The sequence below is a fragment of the Scomber scombrus genome, chromosome 17 (assembly GCF_963691925.1).
Source record: "Scomber scombrus chromosome 17, fScoSco1.1, whole genome shotgun sequence".
Lineage (NCBI taxonomy): Eukaryota > Metazoa > Chordata > Actinopteri > Scombriformes > Scombridae > Scomber > Scomber scombrus.
The window spans coordinates 1,648,000-1,671,308 of NC_084986.1; the positions used below are offsets into that span (position 1 = coordinate 1,648,000).

Below are 23,309 nucleotides of genomic sequence, written 5' to 3' on the forward strand. Positions count from 1 at the left end.
TGGCAGCAGCAGGCCTGTTAGCTCAGTTGGTTAGAGCGTGGTGCTAATAACGCCAAGGTCACAGGTTCGATCCCTTTACAGGCCAGGCTTAATTGTTGTAGAGGGAGGACATCTCGTGAAGTCCTTCAGATGTAAAGTTGGCAGTGTTTTCAACTCATGGAATGTGCAACAGTGCCCCATCACCTCACACATGGATCCCGTGAAGGCAAAGTCTTGCTTCTCCTGACTGTTTGTCGGTAGACTACTACCGTGGCCCAGTTCAAATGTACACGTCGCTGTCTACATGACCACGTGGCCTAATGGACAAGGCGTCTGACTTCGAATCAGAAGATTGAGGGTTCGAATCCCTTCGTGGTTGTCTGTCCTCTCTTCTGTAAGACTTGTGTATGTTCAGGAATAAATATTCCAATGTTTCCACCATGTACACCAAGCAATGTGACAGTGCTGATTATGTATGAAAAGAAGACATAGTCACAGAGATGAAGGTGTGAAAATATGAAGTTCCTTTGAATAGCACTAGTATGGAAGTGCAGAGCTGTGAAATGTTCCTCAAAGTTCCTCTGATTTTTATGGGCACATTCAGCAGGAGGAATCCTTTGAATCAAGGATATGTGTGTTACCTTCTTGAGAATCGACAACTGAAAAGAAGGTAATGGAGAATGCGGGCATCGATCCCGCTACCTCTCACATGCTAAGCGAGCGCTCTACCATTTGAGCTAATTCCCCTTCTTGAAGACTTTTACAAGCCTGGTTCCACCAGGTCGCTAGTTGTTTAAAGGCAAATGAGTGTCTTTCATTCTATTAAGTACGCGGGTGTAGATAGAATGGCAGCAGCAGGCCTGTTAGCTCAGTTGGTTAGAGCGTGGTGCTAATAACGCCAAGGTCACAGGTTCGATCCCTGTACAGGCCAGGCTTAATTGTTGTAGAGGGAGGACATCTCGTGAAGTCCTTCAGATGTAAAGTTGGCAGTGTTTTCAACTCATGGAATGTGCAACAGTGCCCCATCACCTCACACATGGATCCCGTGAAGGCAAAGTCTTGCTTCTCCTGATTGTTTGTCGGTAGACTACTACCGTGGCCCAGTTCAAATGTACACGTCACTGTCTACATGACCACGTGGCCTAATGGACAAGGCGTCTGACTTCGAATCAGAAGATTGAGGGTTCGAATCCCTTCGTGGTTGTCTGTCCTCTCTTCTGTAAGACTTGTGTATGTTCAGGAATGAATATTCCAATGAGAAGCTTCCACCATGTACACCAAGCAATGTGACAGTGCTGATTATGTATGAAAAGAAGACATAGTCACAGAGATGAAGGTGTGAAAATATGAAGTTCCTTTGAATAGCACTAGTATGGAAGTGAAATGTTCCTCAAACTTCCTCTGATTTTTATGGGCACATTCAGCAGGAGGAATCCTTTGAATCAAGGATATGTGTGTTACCTTCTTGAGAATCGACAACTGAAAAGAAGGTAATGGAGAATGCGGGCATCGATCCCGCTACCTCTCACATGCTAAGCGAGCGCTCTACCATTTGAGCTAATTCCCCTTCTTGAAGACTTTTACAAGCCTGGTTCCACCAGGTCGCTAGTTGTTTAAAGGCAAATGAGTGTCTTTCATTCTATTAGCGACGCGGGTGTAGATAGAATGGCAGCAGCAGGCCTGTTAGCTCAGTTGGTTAGAGCGTGGTGCTAATAACGCCAAGGTCACAGGTTCGATCCCTGTACAGGCCAGGCTTAATTGTTGTAGAGGGAGGACATCTCGTGAAGTCCTTCAGATGTAAAGTTGGCAGTGTTTTCAACTCATGGAACGTGCAACAGTGCCCCATCACCTCACACATGGATCCCATGAAGGCAAAAGCTTGATCTTCAAAGTCTTGCTTCTCCTGACTGTCTGTCGGTAGACTACTACCGTGGCCCAGTTCAAATGTACACGTCACTGCCTACATGACCACGTGGCCTAATGGACAAGGCGTCTGACTTCGAATCAGAAGATTGAGGGTTCGAATCCCTTCGTGGTTGTCTGTCCTCTCTTCTGTAAGACTTGTGTATGTTCAGGAATAAATATTCCAATGTTTCCACCATGTACACCAAGTAATGTGATAGTGCTGATTATGTATGAAAAGAAGACATAATCACAGAGATGAAGGTGTGAAAATATGAAGTTCCTTTGAATAGCACTAGTATGGAAGTGCAGAGCTGTGAAATGTTCCTCAAACTTCCTCTGATTTTTATGGGCACATTCAGCAGGAGGAATCCGTTGAATCAAGGATATGTGTGTTACCTTCTTGAGAATCGACAACTGAAAAGAAGGTAATGGAGAATGCGGGCATCGATCCCGCTACCTCTCACATGCTAAGCGAGCGCTCTACCATTTGAGCTAATTCCCCTTCTTGAAGACTTTTACAAGCCTGGTTCCACCAGGTCGCTAGTTGTTTAAAGGCAAATGAGTGTCTTTCATTCTATTAAGTACGCGGGTGTAGATAGAATGGCAGCAGCAGGCCTGTTAGCTCAGTTGGTTAGAGCGTGGTGCTAATAACGCCAAGGTCACAGGTTCGATCCCTGTACAGGCCAGGCTTAATTGTTGTAGAGGGAGGACATCTCGTGAAGTCCTTCAGATGTAAAGTTGGCAGTGTTTTCAACTCATGGAATGTGCAACAGTGCCCCATCACCTCACACATGGATCCCGTGAAGGCAAAGTCTTGCTTCTCCTGACTGTTTGTCGGTAGACTACTACCGTGGCCCAGTTCAAATGTACACGTCACTGTCTACATGACCACGTGGCCTAATGGACAAGGCGTCTGACTTCGAATCAGAAGATTGAGGGTTCGAATCCCTTCGTGGTTGTCTGTCCTCTCTTCTGTAAGACTTGTGTATGTTCAGGAATAAATATTCCAATGTTTCCACCATGTACACCAAGCAATGTGACAGTGCTGATTATGTATGAAAAGAAGACATAGTCACAGAGATGAAGGTGTGAAAATATGAAGTTCCTTTGAATAGCACTAGTATGGAAGTGCAGAGCTGTGAAATGTTCCTCAAAGTTCCTCTGATTTTTATGGGCACATTCAGCAGGAGGAATCCTTTGAATCAAGGATATGTGTGTTACCTTCTTGAGAATCGACAACTGAAAAGAAGGTAATGGAGAATGCGGGCATCGATCCCGCTACCTCTCACATGCTAAGCGAGCGCTCTACCATTTGAGCTAATTCCCCTTCTTGAAGACTTTTACAAGCCTGGTTCCACCAGGTCGCTAGTTGTTTAAAGGCAAATGAGTGTCTTTCATTCTATTAAGTACGCGGGTGTAGATAGAATGGCAGCAGCAGGCCTGTTAGCTCAGTTGGTTAGAGCGTGGTGCTAATAACGCCAAGGTCACAGGTTCGATCCCTGTACAGGCCAGGCTTAATTGTTGTAGAGGGAGGACATCTCGTGAAGTCCTTCAGATGTAAAGTTGGCAGTGTTTTCAACTCATGGAATGTGCAACAGTGCCCCATCACCTCACACATGGATCCCGTGAAGGCAAAGTCTTGCTTCTCCTGATTGTTTGTCGGTAGACTACTACCGTGGCCCAGTTCAAATGTACACGTCACTGTCTACATGACCACGTGGCCTAATGGACAAGGCGTCTGACTTCGAATCAGAAGATTGAGGGTTCGAATCCCTTCGTGGTTGTCTGTCCTCTCTTCTGTAAGACTTGTGTATGTTCAGGAATGAATATTCCAATGAGAAGCTTCCACCATGTACACCAAGCAATGTGACAGTGCTGATTATGTATGAAAAGAAGACATAGTCACAGAGATGAAGGTGTGAAAATATGAAGTTCCTTTGAATAGCACTAGTATGGAAGTGAAATGTTCCTCAAACTTCCTCTGATTTTTATGGGCACATTCAGCAGGAGGAATCCTTTGAATCAAGGATATGTGTGTTACCTTCTTGAGAATCGACAACCGAAAAGAAGGTAATGGAGAATACGGGCATCGATCCCGCTACCTCTCACATGCTAAGCGAGCGCTCTACCATTTGAGCTAATTCCCCTTCTTGAAGAATTTTACAAGCCTGGTTCCACGAGGTCGCTAGTTGTTTAAAGGCAAATGAGTGTCTTTCATTCTATTAGCGACGCGGGTGTAGATAGAATGGCAGCAGCAGGCCTGTTAGCTCAGTTGGTTAGAGCGTGGTGCTAATAACGCCAAGGTCACAGGTTCGATCCCTGTACAGGCCAGGCTTAATTGTTGTAGAGGGAGGACATCTCGTGAAGTCCTTCAGATGTAAAGTTGGCAGTGTTTTCAACTCATGGAACGTGCAACAGTGCCCCATCACCTCACACATGGATCCCATGAAGGCAAAAGCTTGATCTTCAAAGTCTTGCTTCTCCTGACTGTCTGTCGGTAGACTACTACCGTGGCCCAGTTCAAATGTACACGTCACTGCCTACATGACCACGTGGCCTAATGGACAAGGCGTCTGACTTCGAATCAGAAGATTGAGGGTTCGAATCCCTTCGTGGTTGTCTGTCCTCTCTTCTGTAAGACTTGTGTATGTTCAGGAATAAATATTCCAATGTTTCCACCATGTACACCAAGTAATGTGATAGTGCTGATTATGTATGAAAAGAAGACATAGTCACAGAGATGAAGGTGTGAAAATATGAAGTTCCTTTGAATAGCACTAGTATGGAAGTGCAGAGCTGTGAAATGTTCCTCAAACTTCCTCTGATTTTTATGGGCACATTCAGCAGGAGGAATCCGTTGAATCAAGGATATGTGTGTTACCTTCTTGAGAATCGACAACTGAAAAGAAGGTAATGGAGAATGCGGGCATCGATCCCGCTACCTCTCACATGCTAAGCGAGCGCTCTACCATTTGAGCTAATTCCCCTTCTTGAAGACTTTTACAAGCCTGGTTCCACCAGGTCGCTAGTTGTTTAAAGGCAAATGAGTGTCTTTCATTCTATTAAGTACGCGGGTGTAGATAGAATGGCAGCAGCAGGCCTGTTAGCTCAGTTGGTTAGAGCGTGGTGCTAATAACGCCAAGGTCACAGGTTCGATCCCTGTACAGGCCAGGCTTAATTGTTGTAGAGGGAGGACATCTCGTGAAGTCCTTCAGATGTAAAGTTGGCAGTGTTTTCAACTCATGGAATGTGCAACAGTGCCCCATCACCTCACACATGGATCCCGTGAAGGCAAAGTCTTGCTTCTCCTGACTGTTTGTCGGTAGACTACTACCGTGGCCCAGTTCAAATGTACACGTCACTGTCTACATGACCATGTGGCCTAATGGACAAGGCGTCTGACTTCGAATCAGAAGATTGAGGGTTCGAATCCCTTCGTGGTTGTCTGTCCTCTCTTCTGTAAGACTTGTGTATGTTCAGGAATAAATATTCCAATGTTTCCACCATGTACACCAAGCAATGTGACAGTGCTGATTATGTATGAAAAGAAGACATAGTCACAGAGATGAAGGTGTGAAAATATGAAGTTCCTTTGAATAGCACTAGTATGGAAGTGCAGAGCTGTGAAATGTTCCTCAAACTTCCTCTGATTTTTATGGGCACATTCAGCAGGAGGAATCCGTTGAATCAAGGATATGTGTGTTACCTTCTTGAGAATCGACAACCGAAAAGAAGGTAATGGAGAATGCGGGCATCGATCCCGCTACCTCTCACATGCTAAGCGAGCGCTCTACCATTTGAGCTAATTCCCCTTCTTGAAGACTTTTACAAGCCTGGTTCCACCAGGTCGCTAGTTGTTTAAAGGCAAATGAGTGTCTTTCATTCTATTAGGGACGCGGGTGTAGATAGAATGGCAGCAGCAGGCCTGTTAGCTCAGTTGGTTAGAGCGTGGTGCTAATAACGCCAAGGTCACAGGTTCGATCCCTTTACAGGCCAGGCTTAATTGTTGTAGAGGGAGGACATCTCGTGAAGTCCTTCAGATGTAAAGTTGGCAGTGTTTTCAACTCATGGAATGTGCAACAGTGCCCCATCACCTCACACATGGATCCCGTGAAGGCAAAGTCTTGCTTCTCCTGACTGTTTGTCGGTAGACTACTACCGTGGCCCAGTTCAAATGTACACGTCGCTGTCTACATGACCACGTGGCCTAATGGACAAGGCGTCTGACTTCGAATCAGAAGATTGAGGGTTCGAATCCCTTCGTGGTTGTCTGTCCTCTCTTCTGTAAGACTTGTGTATGTTCAGGAATGAATATTCCAATGAGAAGCTTCCACCATGTACACCAAGCAATGTGACAGTGCTGATTATGTATGAAAAGAAGACATAGTCACAGAGATGAAGGTGTGAAAATATGAAGTTCCTTTGAATAGCACTAGTATGGAAGTGAAATGTTCCTCAAACTTCCTCTGATTTTTATGGGCACATTCAGCAGGAGGAATCCTTTGAATCAAGGATATGTGTGTTACCTTCTTGAGAATCGACAACTGAAAAGAAGGTAATGGAGAATGCGGGCATCGATCCCGCTACCTCTCACATGCTAAGCGAGCGCTCTACCATTTGAGCTAATTCCCCTTCTTGAAGACTTTTACAAACCTGGTTCCACCAGGTCGCTAGTTATTTAAAGGCAAATGAGTGTCTTTCATTCTATTAGGGACGCGGGTGTAGATAGAATGGCAGCAGCAGGCCTGTTAGCTCAGTTGGTTAGAGCGTGGTGCTAATAACGCCAAGGTCACAGGTTCGATCCCTGTACAGGCCAAGCTTAATTGTTGTAGAGGGAGGACATCTCATGAAGTCCTTCAGATGTAAAGTTGGCAGTGTTTTCAACTCATGGAATGTGCAACAGTGCCCCATCACCTCACACATGGATCCCGTGAAGGCAAAGTCTTGCTTCTCCTGACTGTTTGTCGGTAGACTACTACCGTGGCCCAGTTCAAATGTACACGTCACTGTCTACATGACCACGTGGCCTAATGGACAAGGCGTCTGACTTCGAATCAGAAGATTGAGGGTTCGAATCCCTTCGTGGTTGTCTGTCCTCTCTTCTGTAAGACTTGTGTATGTTCAGGAATAAATATTCCAATGTTTCCACCATGTACACCAAGCAATGTGACAGTGCTGATTATGTATGAAAAGAAGACATAGTCACAGAGATGAAGGTGTGAAAATATGAAGTTCCTTTGAATAGCACTAGTATGGAAGTGCAGAGCTGTGAAATGTTCCTCAAAGTTCCTCTGATTTTTATGGGCACATTCAGCAGGAGGAATCCTTTGAATCAAGGATATGTGTGTTACCTTCTTGAGAATCGACAACTGAAAAGAAGGTAATGGAGAATGCGGGCATCGATCCCGCTACCTCTCACATGCTAAGCGAGCGCTCTACCATTTGAGCTAATTCCCCTTCTTGAAGACTTTTACAAGCCTGGTTCCACCAGGTCGCTAGTTGTTTAAAGGCAAATGAGTGTCTTTCATTCTATTAAGTACGCGGGTGTAGATAGAATGGCAGCAGCAGGCCTGTTAGCTCAGTTGGTTAGAGCGTGGTGCTAATAACGCCAAGGTCACAGGTTCGATCCCTGTACAGGCCAGGCTTAATTGTTGTAGAGGGAGGACATCTCGTGAAGTCCTTCAGATGTAAAGTTGGCAGTGTTTTCAACTCATGGAATGTGCAACAGTGCCCCATCACCTCACACATGGATCCCGTGAAGGCAAAGTCTTGCTTCTCCTGATTGTTTGTCGGTAGACTACTACCGTGGCCCAGTTCAAATGTACACGTCACTGTCTACATGACCACGTGGCCTAATGGACAAGGCGTCTGACTTCGAATCAGAAGATTGAGGGTTCGAATCCCTTCGTGGTTGTCTGTCCTCTCTTCTGTAAGACTTGTGTATGTTCAGGAATGAATATTCCAATGAGAAGCTTCCACCATGTACACCAAGCAATGTGACAGTGCTGATTATGTATGAAAAGAAGACATAGTCACAGAGATGAAGGTGTGAAAATATGAAGTTCCTTTGAATAGCACTAGTATGGAAGTGAAATGTTCCTCAAACTTCCTCTGATTTTTATGGGCACATTCAGCAGGAGGAATCCTTTGAATCAAGGATATGTGTGTTACCTTCTTGAGAATCGACAACCGAAAAGAAGGTAATGGAGAATACGGGCATCGATCCCGCTACCTCTCACATGCTAAGCGAGCGCTCTACCATTTGAGCTAATTCCCCTTCTTGAAGAATTTTACAAGCCTGGTTCCACGAGGTCGCTAGTTGTTTAAAGGCAAATGAGTGTCTTTCATTCTATTAGCGACGCGGGTGTAGATAGAATGGCAGCAGCAGGCCTGTTAGCTCAGTTGGTTAGAGCGTGGTGCTAATAACGCCAAGGTCACAGGTTCGATCCCTGTACAGGCCAGGCTTAATTGTTGTAGAGGGAGGACATCTCGTGAAGTCCTTCAGATGTAAAGTTGGCAGTGTTTTCAACTCATGGAACGTGCAACAGTGCCCCATCACCTCACACATGGATCCCATGAAGGCAAAAGCTTGATCTTCAAAGTCTTGCTTCTCCTGACTGTCTGTCGGTAGACTACTACCGTGGCCCAGTTCAAATGTACACGTCACTGTCTACATGACCACGTGGCCTAATGGACAAGGCGTCTGACTTCGAATCAGAAGATTGAGGGTTCGAATCCCTTCGTGGTTGTCTGTCCTCTCTTCTGTAAGACTTGTGTATGTTCAGGAATAAATATTCCAATGTTTCCACCATGTACACCAAGCAATGTGATAGTGCTGATTATGTATGAAAAGAAGACATAGTCACAGAGATGAAGGTGTGAAAATATGAAGTTCCTTTGAATAGCACTAGTATGGAAGTGCAGAGCTGTGAAATGTTCCTCAAACTTCCTCTGATTTTTATGGGCACATTCAGCAGGAGGAATCCTTTGAATCAAGGATATGTGTGTTACCTTCTTGAGAATCGACAACTGAAAAGAAGGTAATGGAGAATGCGGGCATCGATCCCGCTACCTCTCACATGCTAAGCGAGCGCTCTACCATTTGAGCTAATTCCCCTTCTTGAAGACTTTTACAAGCCTGGTTCCACCAGGTCGCTAGTTGTTTAAAGGCAAATGAGTGTCTTTCATTCTATTAAGTACGCGGGTGTAGATAGAATGGCAGCAGCAGGCCTGTTAGCTCAGTTGGTTAGAGCGTGGTGCTAATAACGCCAAGCTCACAGGTTCGATCCCTGTACAGGCCAGGCTTAATTGTTGTAGAGGGAGGACATCTCGTGAAGTCCTTCAGATGTAAAGTTGGCAGTGTTTTCAACTCATGGAATGTGCAACAGTGCCCCATCACCTCACACATGGATCCCGTGAAGGCAAAGTCTTGCTTCTCCTGACTGTTTGTCGGTAGACTACTACCGTGGCCCAGTTCAAATGTACACGTCACTGTCTACATGACCACGTGGCCTAATGGACAAGGCGTCTGACTTCGAATCAGAAGATTGAGGGTTCGAATCCCTTCGTGGTTGTCTGTCCTCTCTTCTGTAAGACTTGTGTATGTTCAGGAATGAATATTCCAATGAGAAGCTTCCACCATGTACACCAAGCAATGTGACAGTGCTGATTATGTATGAAAAGAAGACATAGTCACAGAGATGAAGGTGTGAAAATATGAAGTTCCTTTGAATAGCACTAGTATGGAAGTGAAATGTTCCTCAAACTTCCTCTGATTTTTATGGGCACATTCAGCAGGAGGAATCCTTTGAATCAAGGATATGTGTGTTACCTTCTTGAGAATCGACAACTGAAAAGAAGGTAATGGAGAATGCGGGCATCGATCCCGCTACCTCTCACATGCTAAGCGAGCGCTCTACCATTTGAGCTAATTCCCCTTCTTGAAGACTTTTACAAGCCTGGTTCCACCAGGTCGCTAGTTATTTAAAGGCAAATGAGTGTCTTTCATTCTATTAGGGACGCGGGTGTAGATAGAATGGCAGCAGCAGGCCTGTTAGCTCAGTTGGTTAGAGCGTGGTGCTAATAACGCCAAGGTCACAGGTTCGATCCCTGTACAGGCCAAGCTTAATTGTTGTAGAGGGAGGACATCTCATGAAGTCCTTCAGATGTAAAGTTGGCAGTGTTTTCAACTCATGGAATGTGCAACAGTGCCCCATCACCTCACACATGGATCCCATGAAGGCAAAAGCTTGATCTTCAAAGTCTTGCTTCTCCTCACTGTCTGTCGGTAGACTACTACCGTGGCCCAGTTCAAATGTACACGTCACTGTCTACATGACCACGTGGCCTAATGGACAAGGCGTCTGACTTCGAATCAGAAGATTGAGGGTTCGAATCCCTTCGTGGTGTTCTGTCCTCTCTTCTGTAAGACTTGTGTATGTTCAGTAATGAATATTCCAATGAGAAGCTTCCACCATGTACACCAAGCAATGTGACAGTGCTGATTATGTATGAAAAGAAGACATAGTCACAGAGATGAAGGTGTGAAAATATGAAGTTCCTTTGAATAGCACTAGTATGGAAGTGCAGAGCTGTGAAATGTTCCTCAAACTTCCTCTGATTTTTATGGGCACATTCAGCAGGAGGAATCCTTTGAATCAAGGATATGTGTGTTACCTTCTTGAGAATCGACAACCGAAAAGAAGGTAATGGAGAATGCGGGCATCGATCCCGCTACCTCTCACATGCTAAGCGAGCGCTCTACCATTTGAGCTAATTCCCCTTCTTGAAGACTTTTACAAGCCTGGTTCCACCAGGTCGCTAGTTATTTAAAGGCAAATGAGTGTCTTTCATTCTATTAGGGACGCGGGTGTAGATAGAATGGCAGCAGCAGGCCTGTTAGCTCAGTTGGTTAGAGCGTGGTGCTAATAACGCCAAGGTCACAGGTTCGATCCCTGTACAGGCCAAGCTTAATTGTTGTAGAGGGAGGACATCTCATGAAGTCCTTCAGATGTAAAGTTGGCAGTGTTTTCAACTCATGGAATGTGCAACAGTGCCCCATCACCTCACACATGGATCCCGTGAAGGCAAAGTCTTGCTTCTCCTGACTGTTTGTCGGTAGACTACTACCGTGGCCCAGTTCAAATGTACACGTCACTGTCTACATGACCACGTGGCCTAATGGACAAGGCGTCTGACTTCGAATCAGAAGATTGAGGGTTCGAATCCCTTCGTGGTTGTCTGTCCTCTCTTCTGTAAGACTTGTGTATGTTCAGGAATAAATATTCCAATGTTTCCACCATGTACACCAAGCAATGTGACAGTGCTGATTATGTATGAAAAGAAGACATAGTCACAGAGATGAAGGTGTGAAAATATGAAGTTCCTTTGAATAGCACTAGTATGGAAGTGCAGAGCTGTGAAATGTTCCTCAAACTTCCTCTGATTTTTATGGGCACATTCAGCAGGAGGAATCCTTTGAATCAAGGATATGTGTGTTACCTTCTTGAGAATCGACAACTGAAAAGAAGGTAATGGAGAATGCGGGCATCGATCCCGCTACCTCTCACATGCTAAGCGAGCGCTCTACCATTTGAGCTAATTCCCCTTCTTGAAGACTTTTACAAGCCTGGTTCCACCAGGTCGCTAGTTGTTTAAAGGCAAATGAGTGTCTTTCATTCTATTAAGTACGCGGGTGTAGATAGAATGGCAGCAGCAGGCCTGTTAGCTCAGTTGGTTAGAGCGTGGTGCTAATAACGCCAAGGTCACAGGTTCGATCCCTGTACAGGCCAGGCTTAATTGTTGTAGAGGGAGGACATCTCGTGAAGTCCTTCAGATGTAAAGTTGGCAGTGTTTTCAACTCATGGAATGTGCAACAGTGCCCCATCACCTCACACATGGATCCCGTGAAGGCAAAGTCTTGCTTCTCCTGACTGTTTGTCGGTAGACTACTACCGTGGCCCAGTTCAAATGTACACGTCACTGTCTACATGACCACGTGGCCTAATGGACAAGGCGTCTGACTTCGAATCAGAAGATTGAGGGTTCGAATCCCTTCGTGGTTGTCTGTCCTCTCTTCTGTAAGACTTGTGTATGTTCAGGAATGAATATTCCAATGAGAAGCTTCCACCATGTACACCAAGCAATGTGACAGTGCTGATTATGTATGAAAAGAAGACATAGTCACAGAGATGAAGGTGTGAAAATATGAAGTTCCTTTGAATAGCACTAGTATGGAAGTGAAATGTTCCTCAAACTTCCTCTGATTTTTATGGGCACATTCAGCAGGAGGAATCCTTTGAATCAAGGATATGTGTGTTACCTTCTTGAGAATCGACAACTGAAAAGAAGGTAATGGAGAATGCGGGCATCGATCCCGCTACCTCTCACATGCTAAGCGAGCGCTCTACCATTTGAGCTAATTCCCCTTCTTGAAGACTTTTACAAGCCTGGTTCCACCAGGTCGCTAGTTATTTAAAGGCAAATGAGTGTCTTTCATTCTATTAGGGACGCGGGTGTAGATAGAATGGCAGCAGCAGGCCTGTTAGCTCAGTTGGTTAGAGCGTGGTGCTAATAACGCCAAGGTCACAGGTTCGATCCCTGTACAGGCCAAGCTTAATTGTTGTAGAGGGAGGACATCTCGTGAAGTCCTTCAGATGTAAAGTTGGCAGTGTTTTCAACTCATGGAATGTGCAACAGTGCCCCATCACCTCACACATGGATCCCGTGAAGGCAAAGTCTTGCTTCTCCTGACTGTTTGTCGGTAGACTACTACCGTGGCCCAGTTCAAATGTACACGTCACTGTCTACATGACCACGTGGCCTAATGGACAAGGCGTCTGACTTCGAATCAGAAGATTGAGGGTTCGAATCCCTTCGTGGTTGTCTGTCCTCTCTTCTGTAAGACTTGTGTATGTTCAGGAATAAATATTCCAATGTTTCCACCATGTACACCAAGCAATGTGACAGTGCTGATTATGTATGAAAAGAAGACATAGTCACAGAGATGAAGGTGTGAAAATATGAAGTTCCTTTGAATAGCACTAGTATGGAAGTGCAGAGCTGTGAAATGCTCCTCAAAGTTCCTCTGATTTTTATGGGCACATTCAGCAGGAGGAATCCTTTGAATCAAGGATATGTGTGTTACCTTCTTGAGAATCGACAACTGAAAAGAAGGTAATGGAGAATGCGGGCATCGATCCCGCTACCTCTCACATGCTAAGCGAGCGCTCTACCATTTGAGCTAATTCCCCTTCTTGAAGACTTTTACAAGCCTGGTTCCACCAGGTCGCTAGTTGTTTAAAGGCAAATGAGTGTCTTTCATTCTATTAAGTACGCGGGTGTAGATAGAATGGCAGCAGCAGGCCTGTTAGCTCAGTTGGTTAGAGCGTGGTGCTAATAACGCCAAGGTCACAGGTTCGATCCCTGTACAGGCCAGGCTTAATTGTTGTAGAGGGAGGACATCTCGTGAAGTCCTTCAGATGTAAAGTTGGCAGTGTTTTCAACTCATGGAATGTGCAACAGTGCCCCATCACCTCACACATGGATCCCGTGAAGGCAAAGTCTTGCTTCTCCTGACTGTTTGTCGGTAGTCTACTACCGTGGCCCAGTTCAAATGTACACGTCACTGTCTACATGACCACGTGGCCTAATGGACAAGGCGTCTGACTTCGAATCAGAAGATTGAGGGTTCGAATCCCTTCGTGGTTGTCTGTCCTCTCTTCTGTAAGACTTGTGTATGTTCAGGAATGAATATTCCAATGAGAAGCTTCCACCATGTACACCAAGCAATGTGACAGTGCTGATTATGTATGAAAAGAAGACATAGTCACAGAGATGAAGGTGTGAAAATATGAAGTTCCTTTGAATAGCACTAGTATGGAAGTGAAATGTTCCTCAAACTTCCTCTGATTTTTATGGGCACATTCAGCAGGAGGAATCCTTTGAATCAAGGATATGTGTGTTACCTTCTTGAGAATCGACAACTGAAAAGAAGGTAATGGAGAATGCGGGCATCGATCCCGCTACCTCTCACATGCTAAGCGAGCGCTCTACCATTTGAGCTAATTCCCCTTCTTGAAGACTTTTACAAGCCTGGTTCCACCAGGTCGCTAGTTATTTAAAGGCAAATGAGTGTCTTTCATTCTATTAGGGACGCGGGTGTAGATAGAATGGCAGCAGCAGGCCTGTTAGCTCAGTTGGTTAGAGCGTGGTGCTAATAACGCCAAGGTCACAGGTTCGATCCCTGTACAGGCCAAGCTTAATTGTTGTAGAGGGAGGACATCTCATGAAGTCCTTCAGATGTAAAGTTGGCAGTGTTTTCAACTCATGGAATGTGCAACAGTGCCCCATCACCTCACACATGGATCCCATGAAGGCAAAAGCTTGATCTTCAAAGTCTTGCTTCTCCTCACTGTCTGTCGGTAGACTACTACCGTGGCCCAGTTCAAATGTACACGTCACTGTCTACATGACCACGTGGCCTAATGGACAAGGCGTCTGACTTCGAATCAGAAGATTGAGGGTTCGAATCCCTTCGTGGTGTTCTGTCCTCTCTTCTGTAAGACTTGTGTATGTTCAGTAATGAATATTCCAATGAGAAGCTTCCACCATGTACACCAAGCAATGTGACAGTGCTGATTATGTATGAAAAGAAGACATAGTCACAGAGATGAAGGTGTGAAAATATGAAGTTCCTTTGAATAGCACTAGTATGGAAGTGCAGAGCTGTGAAATGTTCCTCAAACTTCCTCTGATTTTTATGGGCACATTCAGCAGGAGGAATCCTTTGAATCAAGGATATGTGTGTTACCTTCTTGAGAATCGACAACCGAAAAGAAGGTAATGGAGAATGCGGGCATCGATCCCGCTACCTCTCACATGCTAAGCGAGCGCTCTACCATTTGGAGCTAATTCCCCTTCTTGAAGACTTTTACAAGCCTGGTTCCACCAGGTCGCTAGTTATTTAAAGGCAAATGAGTGTCTTTCATTCTATTAGGGACGCGGTGTAGATAGAATGGCAGCAGCAGGCCTGTTAGCTCAGTTGGTTAGAGCGTGGTGCTAATAACGCCAAGGTCACAGGTTCGATCCCTGTACAGGCCAAGCTTAATTGTTGTAGAGGGAGGACATCTCATGAAGTCCTTCAGATGTAAAGTTGGCAGTGTTTTCAACTCATGGAATGTGCAACAGTGCCCCATCACCTCACACATGGATCCCGTGAAGGCAAAGTCTTGCTTCTCCTGACTGTTTGTCGGTAGACTACTACCGTGGCCCAGTTCAAATGTACACGTCACTGTCTACATGACCACGTGGCCTAATGGACAAGGCGTCTGACTTCGAATCAGAAGATTGAGGGTTCGAATCCCTTCGTGGTTGTCTGTCCTCTCTTCTGTAAGACTTGTGTATGTTCAGGAATAAATATTCCAATGTTTCCACCATGTACACCAAGCAATGTGACAGTGCTGATTATGTATGAAAAGAAGACATAGTCACAGAGATGAAGGTGTGAAAATATGAAGTTCCTTTGAATAGCACTAGTATGGAAGTGCAGAGCTGTGAAATGTTCCTCAAACTTCCTCTGATTTTTATGGGCACATTCAGCAGGAGGAATCCTTTGAATCAAGGATATGTGTGTTACCTTCTTGAGAATCGACAACTGAAAAGAAGGTAATGGAGAATGCGGGCATCGATCCCGCTACCTCTCACATGCTAAGCGAGCGCTCTACCATTTGAGCTAATTCCCCTTCTTGAAGACTTTTACAAGCCTGGTTCCACCAGGTCGCTAGTTGTTTAAAGGCAAATGAGTGTCTTTCATTCTATTAAGTACGCGGGTGTAGATAGAATGGCAGCAGCAGGCCTGTTAGCTCAGTTGGTTAGAGCGTGGTGCTAATAACGCCAAGGTCACAGGTTCGATCCCTGTACAGGCCAGGCTTAATTGTTGTAGAGGGAGGACATCTCGTGAAGTCCTTCAGATGTAAAGTTGGCAGTGTTTTCAACTCATGGAATGTGCAACAGTGCCCCATCACCTCACACATGGATCCCGTGAAGGCAAAGTCTTGCTTCTCCTGACTGTTTGTCGGTAGACTACTACCGTGGCCCAGTTCAAATGTACACGTCACTGTCTACATGACCACGTGGCCTAATGGACAAGGCGTCTGACTTCGAATCAGAAGATTGAGGGTTCGAATCCCTTCGTGGTTGTCTGTCCTCTCTTCTGTAAGACTTGTGTATGTTCAGGAATGAATATTCCAATGAGAAGCTTCCACCATGTACACCAAGCAATGTGACAGTGCTGATTATGTATGAAAAGAAGACATAGTCACAGAGATGAAGGTGTGAAAATATGAAGTTCCTTTGAATAGCACTAGTATGGAAGTGAAATGTTCCTCAAACTTCCTCTGATTTTTATGGGCACATTCAGCAGGAGGAATCCTTTGAATCAAGGATATGTGTGTTACCTTCTTGAGAATCGACAACTGAAAAGAAGGTAATGGAGAATGCGGGCATCGATCCCGCTACCTCTCACATGCTAAGCGAGCGCTCTACCATTTGAGCTAATTCCCCTTCTTGAAGACTTTTACAAGCCTGGTTCCACCAGGTCGCTAGTTATTTAAAGGCAAATGAGTGTCTTTCATTCTATTAGGGACGCGGGTGTAGATAGAATGGCAGCAGCAGGCCTGTTAGCTCAGTTGGTTAGAGCGTGGTGCTAATAACGCCAAGGTCACAGGTTCGATCCCTGTACAGGCCAAGCTTAATTGTTGTAGAGGGAGGACATCTCGTGAAGTCCTTCAGATGTAAAGTTGGCAGTGTTTTCAACTCATGGAATGTGCAACAGTGCCCCATCACCTCACACATGGATCCCGTGAAGGCAAAGTCTTGCTTCTCCTGACTGTTTGTCGGTAGACTACTACCGTGGCCCAGTTCAAATGTACACGTCACTGTCTACATGACCACGTGGCCTAATGGACAAGGCGTCTGACTTCGAATCAGAAGATTGAGGGTTCGAATCCCTTCGTGGTTGTCTGTCCTCTCTTCTGTAAGACTTGTGTATGTTCAGGAATAAATATTCCAATGTTTCCACCATGTACACCAAGCAATGTGACAGTGCTGATTATGTATGAAAAGAAGACATAGTCACAGAGATGAAGGTGTGAAAATATGAAGTTCCTTTGAATAGCACTAGTATGGAAGTGCAGAGCTGTGAAATGCTCCTCAAAGTTCCTCTGATTTTTATGGGCACATTCAGCAGGAGGAATCCTTTGAATCAAGGATATGTGTGTTACCTTCTTGAGAATCGACAACTGAAAAGAAGGTAATGGAGAATGCGGGCATCGATCCCGCTACCTCTCACATGCTAAGCGAGCGCTCTACCATTTGAGCTAATTCCCCTTCTTGAAGACTTTTACAAGCCTGGTTCCACCAGGTCGCTAGTTGTTTAAAGGCAAATGAGTGTCTTTCATTCTATTAAGTACGCGGGTGTAGATAGAATGGCAGCAGCAGGCCTGTTAGCTCAGTTGGTTAGAGCGTGGTGCTAATAACGCCAAGGTCACAGGTTCGATCCCTGTACAGGCCAGGCTTAATTGTTGTAGAGGGAGGACATCTCGTGAAGTCCTTCAGATGTAAAGTTGGCAGTGTTTTCAACTCATGGAATGTGCAACAGTGCCCCATCACCTCACACATGGATCCCGTGAAGGCAAAGTCTTGCTTCTCCTGACTGTTTGTCGGTAGTCTACTACCGTGGCCCAGTTCAAATGTACACGTCACTGTCTACATGACCACGTGGCCTAATGGACAAGGCGTCTGACTTCGAATCAGAAGATTGAGGGTTCGAATCCCTTCGTGGTTGTCTGTCCTCTCTTCTGTAAGACTTGTGTATGTTCAGGAATGAATATTCCAATGAGAAGCTTCCACCATGTACACCAAGCAATGTGACAGTGCTGATTATGTATGAAAAGAAGACATAGTCACAGAGATGAAGGTGTGAAAATATGAAGTTCCTTTGAATAGCACTAGTATGGAAGTGAAATGTTCCTCAAACTTCCTCTGATTTTTATGGGCACATTCAGCAGGAGGAATCCTTTGAATCAAGGATATGTGTGTTACCTTCTTGAGAATCGACAACTGAAAAGAAGGTAATGGAGAATGCGGGCATCGATCCCGCTACCTCTCACATGCTAAGCGAGCGCTCTACCATTTGAGCTAATTCCCCTTCTTGAAGACTTTTACAAGCCTGGTTCCACCAGGTCGCTAGTTATTTAAAGGCAAATGAGTGTCTTTCATTCTATTAGGGACGCGGGTGTAGATAGAATGGCAGCAGCAGGCCTGTTAGCTCAGTTGGTTAGAGCGTGGTGCTAATAACGCCAAGGTCACAGGTTCGATCCCTGTACAGGCCAAGCTTAATTGTTGTAGAGGGAGGACATCTCATGAAGTCCTTCAGATGTAAAGTTGGCAGTGTTTTCAACTCATGGAATGTGCAACAGTGCCCCATCACCTCACACATGGATCCCGTGAAGGCAAAGTCTTGCTTCTCCTGACTGTTTGTCGGTAGACTACTACCGTGGCCCAGTTCAAATGTACACGTCACTGTCTACATGACCACGTGGCCTAATGGACAAGGCGTCTGACTTCGAATCAGAAGATTGAGGGTTCGAATCCCTTCGTGGTTGTCTGTCCTCTCTTCTGTAAGACTTGTGTATGTTCAGGAATAAATATTCCAATGTTTCCACCATGTACACCAAGCAATGTGACAGTGCTGATTATGTATGAAAAGAAGACATAGTCACAGAGATGAAGGTGTGAAAATATGAAGTTCCTTTGAATAGCACTAGTATGGAAGTGCAGAGCTGTGAAATGTTCCTCAAACTTCCTCTGATTTTTATGGGCACATTCAGCAGGAGGAATCCTTTGAATCAAGGATATGTGTGTTACCTTCTTGAGAATCGACAACTGAAAAGAAGGTAATGGAGAATGCGGGCATCGATCCCGCTACCTCTCACATGCTAAGCGAGCGCTCTACCATTTGAGCTAATTCCCCTTCTTGAAGACTTTTACAAGCCTGGTTCCACCAGGTCGCTAGTTGTTTAAAGGCAAATGAGTGTCTTTCATTCTATTAAGTACGCGGGTGTAGATAGAATGGCAGCAGCAGGCCTGTTAGCTCAGTTGGTTAGAGCGTGGTGCTAATAACGCCAAGGTCACAGGTTCGATCCCTGTACAGGCCAGGCTTAATTGTTGTAGAGGGAGGACATCTCGTGAAGTCCTTCAGATGTAAAGTTGGCAGTGTTTTCAACTCATGGAATGTGCAACAGTGCCCCATCACCTCACACATGGATCCCGTGAAGGCAAAGTCTTGCTTCTCCTGACTGTTTGTCGGTAGACTACTACCGTGGCCCAGTTCAAATGTACACGTCACTGTCTACATGACCACGTGGCCTAATGGACAAGGCGTCTGACTTCGAATCAGAAGATTGAGGGTTCGAATCCCTTCGTGGTTGTCTGTCCTCTCTTCTGTAAGACTTGTGTATGTTCAGGAATAAATATTCCAATGTTTCCACCATGTACACCAAGCAATGTGACAGTGCTCATTATGTATGAAAAGAAGACATAGTCACAGAGATGAAGGTGTGAAAATATGAAGTTCCTTTGAATAGCACTAGTATGGAAGTGCAGAGCTGTGAAATGTTCCTCAAACTTCCTCTGATTTTTATGGGCACATTCAGCAGGAGGAATCCTTTGAATCAAGGATATGTGTGTTACCTTCTTGAGAATCGACAACTGAAAAGAAGGTAATGGAGAATGCGGGCATCGATCCCGCTACCTCTCACATGCTAAGCGAGCGCTCTACCATTTGAGCTAATTCCCCTTCTTGAAGACTTTTACAAGCCTGGTTCCACCAGGTCGCTAGTTGTTTAAAGGCAAATGAGTGTCTTTCATTCTATTAAGTACGCGGGTGTAGATAGAATGGCAGCAGCAGGCCTCTTAGCTCAGTTGGTTAGAGCGTGGTGCTAATAACGCCAAGGTCACAGGTTCGATCCCTGTACAGGCCAGGCTTAATTGTTGTAGAGGGAGGACATCTCGTGAAGTCCTTCAGATGTAAAGTTGGCAGTGTTTTCAACTCATGGAATGTGCAACAGTGCCCCATCACCTCACACATGGATCCCGTGAAGGCAAAGTCTTGCTTCTCCTGACTGTTTGTCGGTAGTCTACTACCGTGGCCCAGTTCAAATGTACACGTCACTGTCTACATGACCACGTGGCCTAATGGACAAGGCGTCTGACTTCGAATCAGAAGATTGAGGGTTCGAATCCCTTCGTGGTTGTCTGTCCTCTCTTCTGTAAGACTTGTGTATGTTCAGGAATGAATATTCCAATGAGAAGCTTCCACCATGTACACCAAGCAATGTGACAGTGCTGATTATGTATGAAAAGAAGACATAGTCACAGAGATGAAGGTGTGAAAATATGAAGTTCCTTTGAATAGCACTAGTATGGAAGTGAAATGTTCCTCAAACTTCCTCTGATTTTTATGGGCACATTCAGCAGGAGGAATCCTTTGAATCAAGGATATGTGTGTTACCTTCTTGAGAATCGACAACTGAAAAGAAGGTAATGGAGAATGCGGGCATCGATCCCGCTACCTCTCACATGCTAAGCGAGCGCTCTACCATTTGAGCTAATTCCCCTTCTTGAAGACTTTTACAAGCCTGGTTCCACCAGGTCGCTAGTTATTTAAAGGCAAATGAGTGTCTTTCATTCTATTAGGGACGCGGGTGTAGATAGAATGGCAGCAGCAGGCCTGTTAGCTCAGTTGGTTAGAGCGTGGTGCTAATAACGCCAAGGTCACAGGTTCGATCCCTGTACAGGCCAAGCTTAATTGTTGTAGAGGGAGGACATCTCATGAAGTCCTTCAGATGTAAAGTTGGCAGTGTTTTCAACTCATGGAATGTGCAACAGTGCCCCATCACCTCACACATGGATCCCGTGAAGGCAAAGTCTTGCTTCTCCTGACTGTTTGTCGGTAGACTACTACCGTGGCCCAGTTCAAATGTACACGTCACTGTCTACATGACCACGTGGCCTAATGGACAAGGCGTCTGACTTCGAATCAGAAGATTGAGGGTTCGAATCCCTTCGTGGTTGTCTGTCCTCTCTTCTGTAAGACTTGTGTATGTTCAGGAATAAATATTCCAATGTTTCCACCATGTACACCAAGCAATGTGACAGTGCTGATTATGTATGAAAAGAAGACATAGTCACAGAGATGAAGGTGTGAAAATATGAAGTTCCTTTGAATAGCACTAGTATGGAAGTGCAGAGCTGTGAAATGTTCCTCAAACTTCCTCTGATTTTTATGGGCACATTCAGCAGGAGGAATCCTTTGAATCAAGGATATGTGTGTTACCTTCTTGAGAATCGACAACTGAAAAGAAGGTAATGGAGAATGCGGGCATCGATCCCGCTACCTCTCACATGCTAAGCGAGCGCTCTACCATTTGAGCTAATTCCCCTTCTTGAAGACTTTTACAAGCCTGGTTCCACCAGGTCGCTAGTTGTTTAAAGGCAAATGAGTGTCTTTCATTCTATTAAGTACGCGGGTGTAGATAGAATGGCAGCAGCAGGCCTGTTAGCTCAGTTGGTTAGAGCGTGGTGCTAATAACGCCAAGGTCACAGGTTCGATCCCTGTACAGGCCAGGCTTAATTGTTGTAGAGGGAGGACATCTCGTGAAGTCCTTCAGATGTAAAGTTGGCAGTGTTTTCAACTCATGGAATGTGCAACAGTGCCCCATCACCTCACACATGGATCCCGTGAAGGCAAAGTCTTGCTTCTCCTGACTGTTTGTCGGTAGACTACTACCGTGGCCCAGTTCAAATGTACACGTCACTGTCTACATGACCACGTGGCCTAATGGACAAGGCGTCTGACTTCGAATCAGAAGATTGAGGGTTCGAATCCCTTCGTGGTTGTCTGTCCTCTCTTCTGTAAGACTTGTGTATGTTCAGGAATAAATATTCCAATGTTTCCACCATGTACACCAAGCAATGTGACAGTGCTCATTATGTATGAAAAGAAGACATAGTCACAGAGATGAAGGTGTGAAAATATGAAGTTCCTTTGAATAGCACTAGTATGGAAGTGCAGAGCTGTGAAATGTTCCTCAAACTTCCTCTGATTTTTATGGGCACATTCAGCAGGAGGAATCCTTTGAATCAAGGATATGTGTGTTACCTTCTTGAGAATCGACAACTGAAAAGAAGGTAATGGAGAATGCGGGCATCGATCCCGCTACCTCTCACATGCTAAGCGAGCGCTCTACCATTTGAGCTAATTCCCCTTCTTGAAGACTTTTACAAGCCTGGTTCCACCAGGTCGCTAGTTGTTTAAAGGCAAATGAGTGTCTTTCATTCTATTAAGTACGCGGGTGTAGATAGAATGGCAGCAGCAGGCCTCTTAGCTCAGTTGGTTAGAGCGTGGTGCTAATAACGCCAAGGTCACAGGTTCGATCCCTGTACAGGCCAGGCTTAATTGTTGTAGAGGGAGGACATCTCGTGAAGTCCTTCAGATGTAAAGTTGGCAGTGTTTTCAACTCATGGAATGTGCAACAGTGCCCCATCACCTCACACATGGATCCCGTGAAGGCAAAGTCTTGCTTCTCCTGACTGTTTGTCGGTAGTCTACTACCGTGGCCCAGTTCAAATGTACACGTCACTGTCTACATGACCACGTGGCCTAATGGACAAGGCGTCTGACTTCGAATCAGAAGATTGAGGGTTCGAATCCCTTCGTGGTTGTCTGTCCTCTCTTCTGTAAGACTTGTGTATGTTCAGGAATGAATATTCCAATGAGAAGCTTCCACCATGTACACCAAGCAATGTGACAGTGCTGATTATGTATGAAAAGAAGACATAGTCACAGAGATGAAGGTGTGAAAATATGAAGTTCCTTTGAATAGCACTAGTATGGAAGTGAAATGTTCCTCAAACTTCCTCTGATTTTTATGGGCACATTCAGCAGGAGGAATCCTTTGAATCAAGGATATGTGTGTTACCTTCTTGAGAATCGACAACTGAAAAGAAGGTAATGGAGAATGCGGGCATCGATCCCGCTACCTCTCACATGCTAAGCGAGCGCTCTACCATTTGAGCTAATTCCCCTTCTTGAAGACTTTTACAAGCCTGGTTCCACCAGGTCGCTAGTTATTTAAAGGCAAATGAGTGTCTTTCATTCTATTAGGGACGCGGGTGTAGATAGAATGGCAGCAGCAGGCCTGTTAGCTCAGTTGGTTAGAGCGTGGTGCTAATAACGCCAAGGTCACAGGTTCGATCCCTGTACAGGCCAAGCTTAATTGTTGTAGAGGGAGGACATCTCATGAAGTCCTTCAGATGTAAAGTTGGCAGTGTTTTCAACTCATGGAATGTGCAACAGTGCCCCA

The 23,309-nt window shown here is 45.2% G+C and overlaps 50 non-coding genes across 50 annotated transcripts; all 50 read left to right on the forward strand.

Annotated features, from left to right (window-relative positions):
- The first annotated feature begins 285 nt into the window (after positions 1–285).
- Positions 286–358, forward strand: trnar-ucg (transfer RNA arginine (anticodon UCG)). Its single transcript has one exon. It is a non-coding gene; the product is annotated as a tRNA-Arg (tRNA).
- A 478-nt stretch (positions 359–836) lies between these two features.
- Positions 837–910, forward strand: trnai-aau (transfer RNA isoleucine (anticodon AAU)). Its single transcript has one exon. It is a non-coding gene; the product is annotated as a tRNA-Ile (tRNA).
- A 200-nt stretch (positions 911–1,110) lies between these two features.
- Positions 1,111–1,183, forward strand: trnar-ucg (transfer RNA arginine (anticodon UCG)). The gene has a single exon. It is a non-coding gene; the product is annotated as a tRNA-Arg (tRNA).
- Positions 1,184–1,656: 473 nt separating this feature from the next.
- On the forward strand, positions 1,657–1,730 carry trnai-aau (transfer RNA isoleucine (anticodon AAU)). The gene has a single exon. It is a non-coding gene; the product is annotated as a tRNA-Ile (tRNA).
- A 215-nt stretch (positions 1,731–1,945) lies between these two features.
- On the forward strand, positions 1,946–2,018 carry trnar-ucg (transfer RNA arginine (anticodon UCG)). The gene has a single exon. It is a non-coding gene; the product is annotated as a tRNA-Arg (tRNA).
- Positions 2,019–2,496: 478 nt separating this feature from the next.
- On the forward strand, positions 2,497–2,570 carry trnai-aau (transfer RNA isoleucine (anticodon AAU)). Its single transcript has one exon. It is a non-coding gene; the product is annotated as a tRNA-Ile (tRNA).
- Positions 2,571–2,770: 200 nt separating this feature from the next.
- trnar-ucg (transfer RNA arginine (anticodon UCG)) lies at positions 2,771–2,843 on the forward strand. The gene has a single exon. It is a non-coding gene; the product is annotated as a tRNA-Arg (tRNA).
- A 478-nt stretch (positions 2,844–3,321) lies between these two features.
- Positions 3,322–3,395, forward strand: trnai-aau (transfer RNA isoleucine (anticodon AAU)). The gene has a single exon. It is a non-coding gene; the product is annotated as a tRNA-Ile (tRNA).
- A 200-nt stretch (positions 3,396–3,595) lies between these two features.
- On the forward strand, positions 3,596–3,668 carry trnar-ucg (transfer RNA arginine (anticodon UCG)). The gene has a single exon. It is a non-coding gene; the product is annotated as a tRNA-Arg (tRNA).
- Positions 3,669–4,141: 473 nt separating this feature from the next.
- Positions 4,142–4,215, forward strand: trnai-aau (transfer RNA isoleucine (anticodon AAU)). The gene has a single exon. It is a non-coding gene; the product is annotated as a tRNA-Ile (tRNA).
- A 215-nt stretch (positions 4,216–4,430) lies between these two features.
- Positions 4,431–4,503, forward strand: trnar-ucg (transfer RNA arginine (anticodon UCG)). Its single transcript has one exon. It is a non-coding gene; the product is annotated as a tRNA-Arg (tRNA).
- A 478-nt stretch (positions 4,504–4,981) lies between these two features.
- On the forward strand, positions 4,982–5,055 carry trnai-aau (transfer RNA isoleucine (anticodon AAU)). Its single transcript has one exon. It is a non-coding gene; the product is annotated as a tRNA-Ile (tRNA).
- A 200-nt stretch (positions 5,056–5,255) lies between these two features.
- On the forward strand, positions 5,256–5,328 carry trnar-ucg (transfer RNA arginine (anticodon UCG)). Its single transcript has one exon. It is a non-coding gene; the product is annotated as a tRNA-Arg (tRNA).
- Positions 5,329–6,080: 752 nt separating this feature from the next.
- trnar-ucg (transfer RNA arginine (anticodon UCG)) lies at positions 6,081–6,153 on the forward strand. Its single transcript has one exon. It is a non-coding gene; the product is annotated as a tRNA-Arg (tRNA).
- A 473-nt stretch (positions 6,154–6,626) lies between these two features.
- On the forward strand, positions 6,627–6,700 carry trnai-aau (transfer RNA isoleucine (anticodon AAU)). Its single transcript has one exon. It is a non-coding gene; the product is annotated as a tRNA-Ile (tRNA).
- A 200-nt stretch (positions 6,701–6,900) lies between these two features.
- Positions 6,901–6,973, forward strand: trnar-ucg (transfer RNA arginine (anticodon UCG)). Its single transcript has one exon. It is a non-coding gene; the product is annotated as a tRNA-Arg (tRNA).
- Positions 6,974–7,451: 478 nt separating this feature from the next.
- On the forward strand, positions 7,452–7,525 carry trnai-aau (transfer RNA isoleucine (anticodon AAU)). Its single transcript has one exon. It is a non-coding gene; the product is annotated as a tRNA-Ile (tRNA).
- Positions 7,526–7,725: 200 nt separating this feature from the next.
- On the forward strand, positions 7,726–7,798 carry trnar-ucg (transfer RNA arginine (anticodon UCG)). The gene has a single exon. It is a non-coding gene; the product is annotated as a tRNA-Arg (tRNA).
- Positions 7,799–8,271: 473 nt separating this feature from the next.
- Positions 8,272–8,345, forward strand: trnai-aau (transfer RNA isoleucine (anticodon AAU)). The gene has a single exon. It is a non-coding gene; the product is annotated as a tRNA-Ile (tRNA).
- A 215-nt stretch (positions 8,346–8,560) lies between these two features.
- On the forward strand, positions 8,561–8,633 carry trnar-ucg (transfer RNA arginine (anticodon UCG)). The gene has a single exon. It is a non-coding gene; the product is annotated as a tRNA-Arg (tRNA).
- A 752-nt stretch (positions 8,634–9,385) lies between these two features.
- trnar-ucg (transfer RNA arginine (anticodon UCG)) lies at positions 9,386–9,458 on the forward strand. Its single transcript has one exon. It is a non-coding gene; the product is annotated as a tRNA-Arg (tRNA).
- Positions 9,459–9,931: 473 nt separating this feature from the next.
- Positions 9,932–10,005, forward strand: trnai-aau (transfer RNA isoleucine (anticodon AAU)). The gene has a single exon. It is a non-coding gene; the product is annotated as a tRNA-Ile (tRNA).
- Positions 10,006–10,776: 771 nt separating this feature from the next.
- trnai-aau (transfer RNA isoleucine (anticodon AAU)) lies at positions 10,777–10,850 on the forward strand. Its single transcript has one exon. It is a non-coding gene; the product is annotated as a tRNA-Ile (tRNA).
- A 200-nt stretch (positions 10,851–11,050) lies between these two features.
- On the forward strand, positions 11,051–11,123 carry trnar-ucg (transfer RNA arginine (anticodon UCG)). The gene has a single exon. It is a non-coding gene; the product is annotated as a tRNA-Arg (tRNA).
- A 478-nt stretch (positions 11,124–11,601) lies between these two features.
- On the forward strand, positions 11,602–11,675 carry trnai-aau (transfer RNA isoleucine (anticodon AAU)). Its single transcript has one exon. It is a non-coding gene; the product is annotated as a tRNA-Ile (tRNA).
- A 200-nt stretch (positions 11,676–11,875) lies between these two features.
- Positions 11,876–11,948, forward strand: trnar-ucg (transfer RNA arginine (anticodon UCG)). Its single transcript has one exon. It is a non-coding gene; the product is annotated as a tRNA-Arg (tRNA).
- Positions 11,949–12,421: 473 nt separating this feature from the next.
- Positions 12,422–12,495, forward strand: trnai-aau (transfer RNA isoleucine (anticodon AAU)). The gene has a single exon. It is a non-coding gene; the product is annotated as a tRNA-Ile (tRNA).
- A 200-nt stretch (positions 12,496–12,695) lies between these two features.
- trnar-ucg (transfer RNA arginine (anticodon UCG)) lies at positions 12,696–12,768 on the forward strand. The gene has a single exon. It is a non-coding gene; the product is annotated as a tRNA-Arg (tRNA).
- A 478-nt stretch (positions 12,769–13,246) lies between these two features.
- trnai-aau (transfer RNA isoleucine (anticodon AAU)) lies at positions 13,247–13,320 on the forward strand. Its single transcript has one exon. It is a non-coding gene; the product is annotated as a tRNA-Ile (tRNA).
- Positions 13,321–13,520: 200 nt separating this feature from the next.
- trnar-ucg (transfer RNA arginine (anticodon UCG)) lies at positions 13,521–13,593 on the forward strand. The gene has a single exon. It is a non-coding gene; the product is annotated as a tRNA-Arg (tRNA).
- Positions 13,594–14,066: 473 nt separating this feature from the next.
- Positions 14,067–14,140, forward strand: trnai-aau (transfer RNA isoleucine (anticodon AAU)). Its single transcript has one exon. It is a non-coding gene; the product is annotated as a tRNA-Ile (tRNA).
- Positions 14,141–14,911: 771 nt separating this feature from the next.
- On the forward strand, positions 14,912–14,985 carry trnai-aau (transfer RNA isoleucine (anticodon AAU)). Its single transcript has one exon. It is a non-coding gene; the product is annotated as a tRNA-Ile (tRNA).
- Positions 14,986–15,185: 200 nt separating this feature from the next.
- On the forward strand, positions 15,186–15,258 carry trnar-ucg (transfer RNA arginine (anticodon UCG)). The gene has a single exon. It is a non-coding gene; the product is annotated as a tRNA-Arg (tRNA).
- Positions 15,259–15,736: 478 nt separating this feature from the next.
- On the forward strand, positions 15,737–15,810 carry trnai-aau (transfer RNA isoleucine (anticodon AAU)). The gene has a single exon. It is a non-coding gene; the product is annotated as a tRNA-Ile (tRNA).
- A 200-nt stretch (positions 15,811–16,010) lies between these two features.
- On the forward strand, positions 16,011–16,083 carry trnar-ucg (transfer RNA arginine (anticodon UCG)). The gene has a single exon. It is a non-coding gene; the product is annotated as a tRNA-Arg (tRNA).
- Positions 16,084–16,556: 473 nt separating this feature from the next.
- Positions 16,557–16,630, forward strand: trnai-aau (transfer RNA isoleucine (anticodon AAU)). The gene has a single exon. It is a non-coding gene; the product is annotated as a tRNA-Ile (tRNA).
- A 200-nt stretch (positions 16,631–16,830) lies between these two features.
- On the forward strand, positions 16,831–16,903 carry trnar-ucg (transfer RNA arginine (anticodon UCG)). Its single transcript has one exon. It is a non-coding gene; the product is annotated as a tRNA-Arg (tRNA).
- A 478-nt stretch (positions 16,904–17,381) lies between these two features.
- trnai-aau (transfer RNA isoleucine (anticodon AAU)) lies at positions 17,382–17,455 on the forward strand. Its single transcript has one exon. It is a non-coding gene; the product is annotated as a tRNA-Ile (tRNA).
- Positions 17,456–17,655: 200 nt separating this feature from the next.
- Positions 17,656–17,728, forward strand: trnar-ucg (transfer RNA arginine (anticodon UCG)). Its single transcript has one exon. It is a non-coding gene; the product is annotated as a tRNA-Arg (tRNA).
- Positions 17,729–18,201: 473 nt separating this feature from the next.
- trnai-aau (transfer RNA isoleucine (anticodon AAU)) lies at positions 18,202–18,275 on the forward strand. The gene has a single exon. It is a non-coding gene; the product is annotated as a tRNA-Ile (tRNA).
- Positions 18,276–18,475: 200 nt separating this feature from the next.
- On the forward strand, positions 18,476–18,548 carry trnar-ucg (transfer RNA arginine (anticodon UCG)). The gene has a single exon. It is a non-coding gene; the product is annotated as a tRNA-Arg (tRNA).
- Positions 18,549–19,026: 478 nt separating this feature from the next.
- Positions 19,027–19,100, forward strand: trnai-aau (transfer RNA isoleucine (anticodon AAU)). Its single transcript has one exon. It is a non-coding gene; the product is annotated as a tRNA-Ile (tRNA).
- Positions 19,101–19,300: 200 nt separating this feature from the next.
- Positions 19,301–19,373, forward strand: trnar-ucg (transfer RNA arginine (anticodon UCG)). The gene has a single exon. It is a non-coding gene; the product is annotated as a tRNA-Arg (tRNA).
- A 752-nt stretch (positions 19,374–20,125) lies between these two features.
- On the forward strand, positions 20,126–20,198 carry trnar-ucg (transfer RNA arginine (anticodon UCG)). The gene has a single exon. It is a non-coding gene; the product is annotated as a tRNA-Arg (tRNA).
- A 473-nt stretch (positions 20,199–20,671) lies between these two features.
- trnai-aau (transfer RNA isoleucine (anticodon AAU)) lies at positions 20,672–20,745 on the forward strand. The gene has a single exon. It is a non-coding gene; the product is annotated as a tRNA-Ile (tRNA).
- Positions 20,746–20,945: 200 nt separating this feature from the next.
- On the forward strand, positions 20,946–21,018 carry trnar-ucg (transfer RNA arginine (anticodon UCG)). The gene has a single exon. It is a non-coding gene; the product is annotated as a tRNA-Arg (tRNA).
- A 478-nt stretch (positions 21,019–21,496) lies between these two features.
- trnai-aau (transfer RNA isoleucine (anticodon AAU)) lies at positions 21,497–21,570 on the forward strand. Its single transcript has one exon. It is a non-coding gene; the product is annotated as a tRNA-Ile (tRNA).
- A 200-nt stretch (positions 21,571–21,770) lies between these two features.
- trnar-ucg (transfer RNA arginine (anticodon UCG)) lies at positions 21,771–21,843 on the forward strand. Its single transcript has one exon. It is a non-coding gene; the product is annotated as a tRNA-Arg (tRNA).
- Positions 21,844–22,595: 752 nt separating this feature from the next.
- trnar-ucg (transfer RNA arginine (anticodon UCG)) lies at positions 22,596–22,668 on the forward strand. The gene has a single exon. It is a non-coding gene; the product is annotated as a tRNA-Arg (tRNA).
- Positions 22,669–23,141: 473 nt separating this feature from the next.
- On the forward strand, positions 23,142–23,215 carry trnai-aau (transfer RNA isoleucine (anticodon AAU)). The gene has a single exon. It is a non-coding gene; the product is annotated as a tRNA-Ile (tRNA).
- Positions 23,216–23,309: the final 94 nt, after the last annotated feature.